Genomic DNA, 13,822 nt, shown 5'->3' with positions numbered 1-13,822 from the left:
TAAATGCCATTAAAAAAATACTTGATATATTATTGGTTATATGAAACTAAGACATTTCGCAGCATTCGTTTTAGGTATAAAAATAAATTTATTGAAGGAATTGATATATGCCAGTAAAATGGTGTATTTTTAATTTCTTTCAATAAAAACATATATGACAAAATTAACAAACCAATATATAAAACTCTAAGCGGTGGATCACTCGGCTCATGGGTCGATGAAGAACGCAGCAAACTGTGCGTCATCGTGTGAACTGCAGGACACATGAACATCGACATTTTGAACGCATATCGCAGTCCATGCTGTTATGTACTTTAATTAATTTTATAGTGCTGCTTGGACTACATATGGTTGAGGGTTGTAAGACTATGCTAATTAAGTTGTTTATACAAATTTTATAATGAAATTTTATAAGCATATGGTATATTATTGGATAATAATAATTTAATTATTTTATTCATAATATTAACAAATATATGAAAAACATTATCTCACATTAGTAAATTAATTTGAATGTGAAAAACGAAGAGAAATATTTTCTTTTTCAATCAAATAATACTGAGAAATGTCTAGCATAAAAAATTTATCTAGAATTGTCTCTTATTAACGATTAGAAAATAGAAAGCCGTTGACTATATTATTATTCTTCGTTGATTCGTTAGACCAAACAAATGCCATACAAATATATATATATATAAATATAACGAATTTAATAAAATGTTTTATCATTATATATAAAGAATTAATTGCAAATAAAAGTTATACACAACCTCAACTCATATGGGACTACCCCCTGAATTTAAGCATATTAATTAGGGGAGGAAAAGAAACTAACCAGGATTTTCTTAGTAGCGGCGAGCGAAAAGAAATCAGTTCAGCACTAAGTCACTTTGTCTATATGGCAAATGTGAGATGCAGTGTATGGAGCGTCAATATTCTAGTATGAGAAATTAACGATTTAAGTCCTTCTTAAATGAGGCCATTTACCCATAGAGGGTGCCAGGCCCGTATAACGTTAATGATTACTAGATGATGTTTCCAAAGAGTCGTGTTGCTTGATAGTGCAGCACTAAGTGGGTGGTAAACTCCATCTAAAACTAAATATAACCATGAGACCGATAGTAAACAAGTACCGTGAGGGAAAGTTGAAAAGAACTCTGAATAGAGAGTTAAACAGTACGTGAAACTGCTTAGAGGTTAAGCCCGATGAACCTGAATATCCGTTATGGAAAATTCATCATTAAAATTGTAATATTTAAACAATATTATGATAATAGTGTGCATTTTTTCCATATAAGGACATTGTAATCTATTAGCATACAAAATTTATCATAAAATATAACTTATAGTTTATTCAAATTAATTTGCTTGCATTTTAACACAGAATAAATGTTATTAATTTGATAAAGTGCTGATAGATTTATATGAATACAGTGCGTTAATTTTTCGGAATTATATAATGGCATAATTATCATTGATTTTTGTGTTTATTATATGCACTTGTATGATTAACAATGCGAAAGATTCAGGATACCTTCGGGACCCGTCTTGAAACACGGACCAAGGAGTCTAACATATGTGCAAGTTATTGGGATATAAACCTAATAGCGTAATTAACTTGACTAATAATGGGATTAGTTTTTTAACTATTTATAGCTAATTAACACAATCCCGGGGCGTTCTATATAGTTATGTATAATGATATTTATATTATTTATGCCTCTAACTGGAACGTACCTTGAGCATATATGCTGTGACCCGAAAGATGGTGAACTATACTTGATCAGGTTGAAGTCAGGGGAAACCCTGATGGAAGACCGAAACAGTTCTGACGTGCAAATCGATTGTCAGAATTGAGTATAGGGGCGAAAGACCAATCGAACCATCTAGTAGCTGGTTCCTTCCGAAGTTTCCCTCAGGATAGCTGGTGCATTTTAATGTTATATAAAATAATCTTATCTGGTAAAGCGAATGATTAGAGGCCTTAGGGTCGAAACGATCTTAACCTATTCTCAAACTTTAAATGGGTAAGAACCTTAACTTTCTTGATATGAAGTTCAAGGTTATGATATAATGTGCCCAGTGGGCCACTTTTGGTAAGCAGAACTGGCGCTGTGGGATGAACCAAACGTAATGTTACGGTGCCCAAATTAACAACTCATGCAGATACCATGAATGGCGTTGGTTGCTTAAAACAGCAGGACGGTGATCATGGAAGTCGAAATCCGCTAAGGAGTGTGTAACAACTCACCTGCCGAAGCAACTAGCCCTTAAAATGGATGGCGCTTAAGTTGTATACCTATACATTACCGCTAAAGTAGATGATTTATATTACTTGTGATATAAATTTTGAAACTTTAGTGAGTAGGAAGGTACAATGGTATGCGTAGAAGTGTTTGGCGCAAGCCTGCATGGAGCTGCCATTGGTACAGATCTTGGTGGTAGTAGCAAATAATCGAATGAGACCTTGGAGGACTGAAGTGGAGAAGGGTTTCGTGTGAACAGTGGTTGATCACGAGTTAGTCGGTCCTAAGTTCAAGGCGAAAGCCGAAAATTTTCAAGTAAAACACAAATGCCTTACAAATATATTATATTATATAAATCAAGCTAATTAATATACTTGAATAATTTTGAACGAAAGGGAATACGGTTCCAATTCCGTAACCTGTTGAGTATCCGTTTGTTATTAAATATGGGCCTCGTGCTCATCCTGGCAACAGGAACGACCATAAAGAAGCCGTCGAGAGATATCGGAAGAGTTTTCTTTTCTGTTTTATAGCCGTACTACCATGGAAGTCTTTCGCAGAGAGATATGGTAGATGGGCTAGAAGAGCATGACATATACTGTTGTGTCGATATTTTCTCCTCGGACCTTGAAAATTTATGGTGGGGACACGCAAACTTCTCAACAGGCCGTACCAATATCCGCAGCTGGTCTCCAAGGTGAAGAGTCTCTAGTCGATAGAATAATGTAGGTAAGGGAAGTCGGCAAATTAGATCCGTAACTTCGGGATAAGGATTGGCTCTGAAGATTGAGATAGTCGGGCTTGATTGGGAAACAATAACATGGTTTATGTGCTCGTTCTGGGTAAATAGAGTGTCTGGCATTTATGTTGGTCACTTGTTCCCCGGATAGTTTAGTTACGTAGCCAATTGTGGAACTTTCTTGCTAAAATTTTTAAGAATACTAATTGGGTTAAACCAATTAGTTCTTATTAATTATAACGATTATCAATTAACAATCAATTCAGAACTGGCACGGACTTGGGGAATCCGACTGTCTAATTAAAACAAAGCATTGTGATGGCCCTAGCGGGTGTTGACACAATGTGATTTCTGCCCAGTGCTCTGAATGTCAAAGTGAAGAAATTCAAGTAAGCGCGGGTCAACGGCGGGAGTAACTATGACTCTCTTAAGGTAGCCAAATGCCTCGTCATCTAATTAGTGACGCGCATGAATGGATTAACGAGATTCCTACTGTCCCTATCTACTATCTAGCGAAACCACAGCCAAGGGAACGGGCTTGGAATAATTAGCGGGGAAAGAAGACCCTTTTGAGCTTGACTCTAATCTGGCAGTGTAAGGAGACATAAGAGGTGTAGAATAAGTGGGAGATATTAGACTTCGGTTTGGTATCGCCAATGAAATACCACTACTCTTATTGTTTCCTTACTTACTTGATTAAATGGAACGTGTATCATTTCCTAGCCATTATACGGATATATTTATTATATCTTATGGTATTGGGTTTTGATGCAAGCTTCTTGATCAAAGTATCACGAGTTTGTTATATAATCGCAAACAAATTCTTTAATAAAACGGTGCATTTATGTATTTTTGATTTGAAAATTTGGTATAACTCCAATTACTCAGGTATGATCCAATTCAAGGACATTGCCAGGTAGGGAGTTTGACTGGGGCGGTACATCTCTCAAATAATAACGGAGGTGTCCCAAGGCCAGCTCAGTGCGGACAGAAACCACACATAGAGCAAAAGGGCAAATGCTGACTTGATCTCGGTGTTCAGTACACACAGGGACAGCAAAAGCTCGGCCTATCGATCCTTTTGGTTTAAAGAGTTTTTAACAAGAGGTGTCAGAAAAGTTACCATAGGGATAACTGGCTTGTGGCGGCCAAGCGTTCATAGCGACGTCGCTTTTTGATCCTTCGATGTCGGCTCTTCCTATCATTGTGAAGCAAAATTCACCAAGCGTTGGATTGTTCACCCATGCAAGGGAACGTGAGCTGGGTTTAGACCGTCGTGAGACAGGTTAGTTTTACCCTACTAATGACAAAACGTTGTTGCGACAGCATTCCTGCGTAGTACGAGAGGAACCGCAGGTACGGACCAATGGCACAATACTTGTTCGAGCGAACAGTGGTATGACGCTACGTCCGTTGGATTATGCCTGAACGCCTCTAAGGTCGTATCCGTGCTGGACTGCAATGATAAATAAGGGGCAATTTGCATTGTATGGCTTCTAAACCATTTAAAGTTTATAATTTACTTTATAAACGACAATGGATGTGATGCCAATGTAATTTGTAACATAGTAAATTGGGAGGATCTTTGATCACCTGATGCCGCGCTAGTTACATATAAAAGCATTATTTAATACAATGACAAAGCCTAGAATCAATTGTAAACGACTTTTGTAACAGGCAAGGTGTTGTAAGTGGTTGAGCAGCTGCCATACTGCGATCCACTGAAGCTTATCCTTTGCTTGATGATTCGATAATAAAGATGTTGCAAGCGGCATAATAATTTATGCTTGCTTGCAACGGCGCGCCACTTTGTGGTTAGTAAAAGGTCTAGTAATATAAGAGACCTATAAAAAAATCAATATATTATTATAAATAAATATTGAACAAACAAAATGCATCGTCATCTTTATTAGTGACGCGATGATAAAGTGGCAAACATATTCCATGTATAAATATTCCTATGGTATTTTGATAATGCAAGTAAAGAGGACATATATAAAAGTAAGTATATGTTCCTCCAATGGTAGCAGCGGTTGGTTGGTTGGTGTCTGCTCCTCTTATTGTTCAAAACTTATGTTATGGTAGCAAGTCTGTATCGTCATATTATTAGTGACGCGAAAAATTAGTGGCAAACAATATTCGATGTATAAATATTCCTATGGTATTAATATTCAAATGAAGAGACCATTTAAATAAAGAGGACATATATAAAAGTAAGTATATGTTCCTCCAATGGTAGCAGCGGTTGGTTGGTTGGTGTCTGCTCCTCTTATTGTTCAAAACTTATGTTATGGTAGCAAGTCTGTATCGTCATATTATAAGTGACGCGAAAAATTAATGGCAAACATATTCGATGTATATAAATATTCCTATGGTATTCAAATTCAAGTAAAGAGACCATTAAAGTACAGAGAGAGGCCATATAATAAGTAAGTATATGTTCCTCCAATGGTAGCAGTGGTTGGTTGGTTGGTTGGTTGGCGGCTGCTCCTCTTATTGTTCAAAACTTATGTTATGGTAGCAAGTCTGTATCGTCATATTATAAGTGACGCGAAAAATTAGTGGCAAACATATTCGATGTATAAATATTCCTATGGTATTGAAATTCAAATAAAGAGACCATTAAAATAAAGAGGACATATATAAAAGTAAGTAATGGTAGCGGCGGTTGGTTGGTTGGCGGCTGCTCTTATTGTTCAAAACTTATGTTATCAATATGAGTTTGGCAATACAATAAAGAAGACCAATCTAATCCATATAAGACTAAATGGATTATATGGATATGCTTAGGAAACCCATATATTAATAAAAAAAAATTTATGTATAGAAAATTATACATATATGTATTTATATAAATGAATCGTATGGATATGGCTTATAGTAGATATAATACCTTTAAGGCATATTAATGTATAATATAGTAAATATATATACGTTGAAATATAAATGCATTTTTATATATATGGCAGCATATAAGTGTCATATGAAAAATAATAGAGTTTACCCATATATCACTGAAATGAGATATATAAACCTAGTGAGGGGCGGCACTAGTGAATGAATCGTATAGATATGGCTTACAGGTATAATACCTATATGTCATAATATGGTTTAATATTATAAATATACATTGAAATATGAATGAATTGTATAGATATGGCTTTTAAATGCCATATGCATAAGAATAAATAGAATGATTAACACTTATATCACTGAAATAAGATATAAAAACCTAGTGAAGGGTGGCACTAGTACTGTAAACATGATTTTGGCAGAGCTCGGGGTAAAAAACTACTATAGGGAGGTGGTCGTTGGCGGGCCCCTCCTCGTATTGGTCAAAACCTATGTTATACATATGAGGTTGTCAATACTATAAAGAACGCCAAGCATATCCATATAAATGTATGGATATGCATACAAATCCATACAAAAGTGAAAAAAAAATAATGTATTGAAAAATATACATATATTTATATAAGTGAATCGTATGGATATGTCTTATAGGTATAATACCTATAAGGCATAACAATGTATAATCTAGCAAATATACATCGAAATATGCAGGAATTGTATAGATATGGCATATAAATGCCATATACATAAGAATAAATTGTATATCAATGCAATAAGATATATAAACCTAGTGAGGGGCGGCACTAGTAAATGAATCGTATGGATATGGCTTATAGGTATAATACCTATAAGGCATAATAATGTATAATATAATAAATATACATTAAAACATGATTGAATTATATAGATATGGCATATAAATGCCATATACTTAAGAATAAATGGTAAAATTTACCCGTATATCACTTAAACACGATATATAAACCTAGTGAGGGTGACGCTAGTACTGTAAACATGCTTTTGGAAGATAATGGGTCCAAAAACTACTATAGGGAGGTGGTCGTTGGCGGGCCCCTCCTCGTATTGGTCAAAACCTATGTTATGCATATAAGTTTGTCAATACTATTAAGACCGCCAAGCATATCCATATAAATGTATGGATATGCATAAAAATCCATACAAAAGTGAAAAAAAATAATGTATTGAAAAATATACATATATTTATATAAGTGAATCGTATGGATATGGCTTATAGGTATAATACCTATAAGGCATAACAATGTATAATCTAGCAAGTATACATCGAAATATGAAGGAATTGTATAGATATGGCATATAAATGCCATATACATAAGAATAAATTGTATATCAATGCAATAAGATATATAAACCTAGTGAGGGGCGGCACTAGTAAATGAATCGTATGGATATGGCTTATAGGTATAATACCTATAAGGCATAATAATGTATAATATAATAAATATACATTAAAACATGATTGAATTATATAGATATGGCATATAAATGCCATATACTTAAGAATAAATGGTAAAATTTACCCGTATATCACTGAAACACGATATATAAACCTAGTGAGGGTGACACTAGTACTGTAAACATGCTTTTAGAAGATCATGGGTCCAAAAACTACTATAGGGAGGTGGTCGTTGGCGGGCCCCTCCTCGTATTGGTCAAAACCTATGTTATGCATATAAGTTTGTCAATACTATTAAGACCGCCAAGCATATCCATATAAATGTATGGATATGCATAAAAATCCATACAAAAGTGAAAAAAAATAATGTATTGAAAAATATACATATATTTATATAAGTGAATCGTATGGATATGGCTTATAGGTATAATACCTATAAGGCATAACAATGTATAATCTAGCAAGTATACATCGAAATATGAAGGAATTGTATAGATATGGCATATAAATGCCATATAAATAAGAATAAATTGTATATCAATGCAATAAGATATATAAACCTAGTGAGGGGCGGCACTAGTAAATGAATCGTATGGATATGGCTTATAGGTATAATACCTATAAGGCATAATAATGTATAATATAATAAATATACATTAAAATATGATTGAATTATATAGATATGGCATATAAATGCCATATACTTAAGAATAAATGGTAAAATTTACCCGTATATCACTTAAACACGATATATAAACCTAGTGAGGGTGACGCTAGTACTGTAAACATGCTTTTGGAAGATAATGGGTCCAAAAACTACTATAGGGAGGTGGTCGTTGGCGGGCCCCTCCTCGTATTGGTCAAAACCTATGTTATGCATATAAGTTTGTCAATACTATTAAGACCGCCAAGCATATCCATATAAATGTATGGATATGCATAAAAATCCATACAAAAGTGAAAAAAATAATGTATTGAAAAATATACATATATTTATATAAGTGAATCGTATGGATATGGCTTATAGGTATAATACCTATAAGGCATAACAATGTATAATCTAGCAAGTATACATCGAAATATGAAGGAATTGTATAGATATGGCATATAAATGCCATATACATAAGAATAAATTGTATATCAATGCAATAAGATATATAAACCTAGTGAGGGGCGGCACTAGTAAATGAATCGTATGGATATGGCTTATAGGTATAATACCTATAAGGCATAATAATGTATAATATAATAAATATACATTAAAACATGATTGAATTATATAGATATGGCATATAAATGCCATATACTTAAGAATAAATGGTAAAATTTACCCGTATATCACTGAAACACGATATATAAACCTAGTGAGGGTGACACTAGTACTGTAAACATGCTTTTAGAAGATCATGGGTCCAAAAACTACTATAGGGAGGTGGTCGTTGGCGGGCCCCTCCTCGTATTGGTCAAAACCTATGTTATGCATATAAGTTTGTCAATACTATTAAGACCGCCAAGCATATCCATATAAATGTATGGATATGCATAAAAATCCATACAAAAGTGAAAAAAAATAATGTATTGAAAAATATACATATATTTATATAAGTGAATCGTATGGATATGGCTTATAGGTATAATACCTATAAGGCATAACAATGTATAATCTAGCAAGTATACATCGAAATATGAAGGAATTGTATAGATATGCCATATAAATGCCATATAAATAAGAATAAATTGTATATCAATGCAATAAGATATATAAACCTAGTGAGGGGCGGCACTAGTAAATGAATCGTATGGATATGGCTTATAGGTATAATACCTATAAGGCATAATAATGTATAATATAATAAATATACATTAAAACATGATTGAATTATATAGATATGGCATATAAATGCCATATACTTAAGAATAAATGGTAAAATTTACCCGTATATCACTTAAACACGATATATAAACCTAGTGAGGGTGACGCTAGTACTGTAAACATGCTTTTGGAAGATAATGGGTCCAAAAACTACTATAGGGAGGTGGTCGTTGGCGGGCCCCTCCTCGTATTGGTCAAAACCTATGTTATGCATATAAGTTTGTCAATACTATTAAGACCGCCAAGCATATCCATATAAATGTATGGATATGCATAAAAATCCATACAAAAGTGAAAAAAAATAATGTATTGAAAAATATACATATATTTATATAAGTGAATCGTATGGATATGGCTTATAGGTATAATACCTATAAGGCATAACAATGTATAATCTAGCAAGTATACATCGAAATATGAAGGAATTGTATAGATATGGCATATAAATGCCATATACATAAGAATAAATTGTATATCAATGCAATAAGATATATAAACCTAGTGAGGGGCGGCACTAGTAAATGAATCGTATGGATATGGCTTATAGGTATAATACCTATAAGGCATAATAATGTATAATATAATAAATATACATTAAAACATGATTGAATTATATAGATATGGCATATAAATGCCATATACTTAAGAATAAATGGTAAAATTTACCCGTATATCACTGAAACACGATATATAAACCTAGTGAGGGTGACACTAGTACTGTAAACATGCTTTTAGAAGATCATGGGTCCAAAAACTACTATAGGGAGGTGGTCGTTGGCGGGCCCCTCCTCGTATTGGTCAAAACCTATGTTATGCATATAAGTTTGTCAATACTATTAAGACCGCCAAGCATATCCATATAAATGTATGGATATGCATAAAAATCCATACAAAAGTGAAAAAAAATAATGTATTGAAAAATATACATATATTTATATAAGTGAATCGTATGGATATGGCTTATAGGTATAATACCTATAAGGCATAACAATGTATAATCTAGCAAGTATACATCGAAATATGAAGGAATTGTATAGATATGCCATATAAATGCCATATAAATAAGAATAAATTGTATATCAATGCAATAAGATATATAAACCTAGTGAGGGGCGGCACTAGTAAATGAATCGTATGGATATGGCTTATAGGTATAATACCTATAAGGCATAATAATGTATAATATAATAAATATACATTAAAATATGATTGAATTATATAGATATGGCATATAAATGCCATATACTTAAGAATAAATGGTAAAATTTACCCGTATATCACTGAAACACGATATATAAACCTAGTGAGGGTGACACTAGTACTGTAAACATGCTTTTAGAAGATCATGGGTCCAAAAACTACTATAGGGAGGTGGTCGTTGGCGGGCCCCTCCTCGTATTGGTCAAAACTTATGTTATGCGTATGCATATGATTTTGTCAATACTATAAAGAAAACTTGTTTTGTACATACAAAACTAAATGAATTATATGGATATTGAAAAATAAATGGGTGGTTGGCAAAGAGAATTGAAAATACCCGAATTGAAGATATTGGGTTCAAAAACTACTATAGGGTGGTGTAGCAAATAAAGTTAAGACCATATATCCATATAATGGATATACACATGTATTCTCTTATTATAAGAAAGAATACCATATGGTTGGTTGGTAAAGATAATTGAAAATACCCGAATTGAAGATTACGGGTTCAAAAACTATTATATGGTGATGTAGCAAATAAAATGAAGATGATATATCCATATAATGGAAATATATGTGTATTCACTTATTATAAGAGAGAGTTTCAAATGGTTTGGTGGCAAAGACAATTGAAAATACCCGAATTAAAGATAATGGGTCCAAAAACTACTATAGGATGGTCAATGGGCCGGCCATCTCCTATTGACAATAGTCGGTAGATAAGATATTATCCGTCAAATTTGTTTCTGTGTTCATTTATGAATATGGGACTTGGCTCCGCGGTTAATATTTTAAGCCCAAGATAATAAAGTCGAAACAAAGGCCAAGTGTTTCTATTATACATAGAATAACAAATTGTTTCCCAATTTTATCGTTAATAAACCTATTTAAAACCAAAAGAGGCAGGATTGCTAGATATACATTGTAAATGTATATTTGACCTTTCTGCCTCTATCTTAACTATTTAATATTAGTTTACACAAAAAAAGGCGTAAAAGCGAATTATAAATATATTTTATTATTAAAGTACATATCATATATGCGCTCGGTTTTATATTATATATTACCAAAGAGTCTATATGAATATATACAGATAAATTTTAAATTTATCATCAAAATACAAATGATTTAACTCAATATTATATATCGGTTAAACAAAAATTGTACATGTGTGGATACAATAATGACGTATGTCGAACAAAAATGATATTTTAGAATGAAATATGCATATATAAAGAAAATATTATTACATATTACAAAATATTGTGTTTTAAAGAAGATAAGATATTTCTTTTTTTTAAACATCAATAATTAAAAAACTTGTTATTATTAGTGGCGAAACAAGTATATATTGAAAACAAACGTATACGAATGCTATATAAAAATGGCCGTATTCGATAGAAAACAATCTATAAAATTTATATTGCTAATTTCTATTCAAAAATATGAATGAAATATGAATAAAAACATTATTCTGGTTGATCCTGCCAGTAGTTATATGCTTGTCTCAAAGATTAAGCCATGCATGTCTAAGTACACACGAATTAAAAGTGAAACCGCAAAAGGCTCATTATATCAGTTATGGTTCCTTAGATCGTTAACAGTTACTTGGATAACTGTGGTAATTCTAGAGCTAATACATGCAATTAAAACATGAACCTTATGGGACATGTGCTTTTATTAGGCTAAAACCAAGCGATCGCAAGATCGTTATATTGGTTGAACTCTAGATAACATGCAGATCGTATGGTCTTGTACCGACGACAGATCTTTCAAATGTCTGCCCTATCAACTTTTGATGGTAGTATCTAGGACTACCATGGTTGCAACGGGTAACGGGGAATCAGGGTTCGATTCCGGAGAGGGAGCCTGAGAAACGGCTACCACATCTAAGGAAGGCAGCAGGCGCGTAAATTACCCACTCCCAGCTCGGGGAGGTAGTGACGAAAAATAACAATACAGGACTCATATCCGAGGCCCTGTAATTGGAATGAGTACACTTTAAATCCTTTAACAAGGACCAATTGGAGGGCAAGTCTGGTGCCAGCAGCCGCGGTAATTCCAGCTCCAATAGCGTATATTAAAGTTGTTGCGGTTAAAACGTTCGTAGTTGAACTTGTGCTTCATACGGGTAGTACAACTTACAATTGTGGTTAGTACTATACCTTTATGTATGTAAGCGTATTACCGGTGGAGTTCTTACATGTGCTTAGATACTTGTATTTTTTCATATGTTCCTCCTATTTAAAAACCTGCATTAGTGCTCTTAAACGAGTGTTATTGTGGGCCGGTACAATTACTTTGAACAAATTAGAGTGCTTAAAGCAGGCTTCAAATGCCTGAATATTCTGTGCATGGGATAATGAAATAAGACCTCTGTTCTGCTTTCATTGGTTTTCAGATCAAGAGGTAATGATTAATAGAAGCAGTTTGGGGGCATTAGTATTACGACGCGAGAGGTGAAATTCTTGGACCGTCGTAAGACTAACTTAAGCGAAAGCATTTGCCAAAGATGTTTTCATTAATCAAGAACGAAAGTTAGAGGTTCGAAGGCGATCAGATACCGCCCTAGTTCTAACCATAAACGATGCCAGCTAGCAATTGGGTGTAGCTACTTTTATGGCTCTCTCAGTCGCTTCCCGGGAAACCAAAGCTTTTGGGCTCCGGGGGAAGTATGGTTGCAAAGCTGAAACTTAAAGGAATTGACGGAAGGGCACCACCAGGAGTGGAGCCTGCGGCTTAATTTGACTCAACACGGGAAAACTTACCAGGTCCGAACATAAGTGTGTAAGACAGATTGATAGCTCTTTCTCGAATCTATGGGTGGTGGTGCATGGCCGTTCTTAGTTCGTGGAGTGATTTGTCTGGTTAATTCCGATAACGAACGAGACTCAAATATATTAAATAGATATCTTCAGGATTATGGTGTTGAAGCTTATATAGCCTTCATTCATGGTGGCAGTAAAATGTTTATTGTGTTTGAATGTGTTTATATAAGTGGAGCCGTACCTGTTGGTTTGTCCCATTATAAGGACACTAGCTTCTTAAATGGACAAATTGCGTCTAGCAATAATGAGATTGAGCAATAACAGGTCTGTGATGCCCTTAGATGTCCTGGGCTGCACGCGCGCTACAATGAAAGTATCAACGTGTATTTCCTAGACCGAGAGGTCCGGGTAAACCGCTGAACCACTTTCATGCTTGGGATTGTGAACTGAAACTGTTCACATGAACTTGGAATTCCCAGTAAGTGTGAGTCATTAACTCGCATTGATTACGTCCCTGCCCTTTGTACACACCGCCCGTCGCTACTACCGATTGAATTATTTAGTGAGGTCTCCGGACGTGATCACTGTGACGCCTTGTGTGTTACGGTTGTTTCGCAAAAGTTGACCGAACTTGATTATTTAGAGGAAGTAAAAGTCGTAACAAGGTTTCCGTAGGTGAACCTGCGGAAGGATCATTATTGTTTAATA

General features: G+C 34.1%; 3 non-coding genes across 3 annotated transcripts; all 3 read left to right on the top strand.

Moving 5' to 3' along the window:
• The first annotated feature begins 182 nt into the window (after positions 1–182).
• Positions 183–361, top strand: LOC139353837 (5.8S ribosomal RNA). Its single transcript, XR_011604965.1, has one exon. It is a non-coding gene; the product is annotated as a 5.8S ribosomal RNA (ribosomal RNA).
• Positions 362–766: 405 nt separating this feature from the next.
• Positions 767–4,736, top strand: LOC139353806 (large subunit ribosomal RNA). The gene has a single exon (XR_011604946.1). It is a non-coding gene; the product is annotated as a large subunit ribosomal RNA (ribosomal RNA).
• A 7,081-nt stretch (positions 4,737–11,817) lies between these two features.
• Positions 11,818–13,812, top strand: LOC139353771 (small subunit ribosomal RNA). The gene has a single exon (XR_011604910.1). It is a non-coding gene; the product is annotated as a small subunit ribosomal RNA (ribosomal RNA).
• The last annotated feature ends 10 nt before the right edge of the window (positions 13,813–13,822 follow it).

This window comes from Drosophila suzukii, chromosome Y, assembly GCF_043229965.1.
Source record: "Drosophila suzukii chromosome Y, CBGP_Dsuzu_IsoJpt1.0, whole genome shotgun sequence".
Classification (NCBI taxonomy): domain Eukaryota; kingdom Metazoa; phylum Arthropoda; class Insecta; order Diptera; family Drosophilidae; genus Drosophila; species Drosophila suzukii.
Note: the sequence above shows the minus strand (reverse complement) of the source record. Positions and strands in the feature narration are given on the sequence as shown.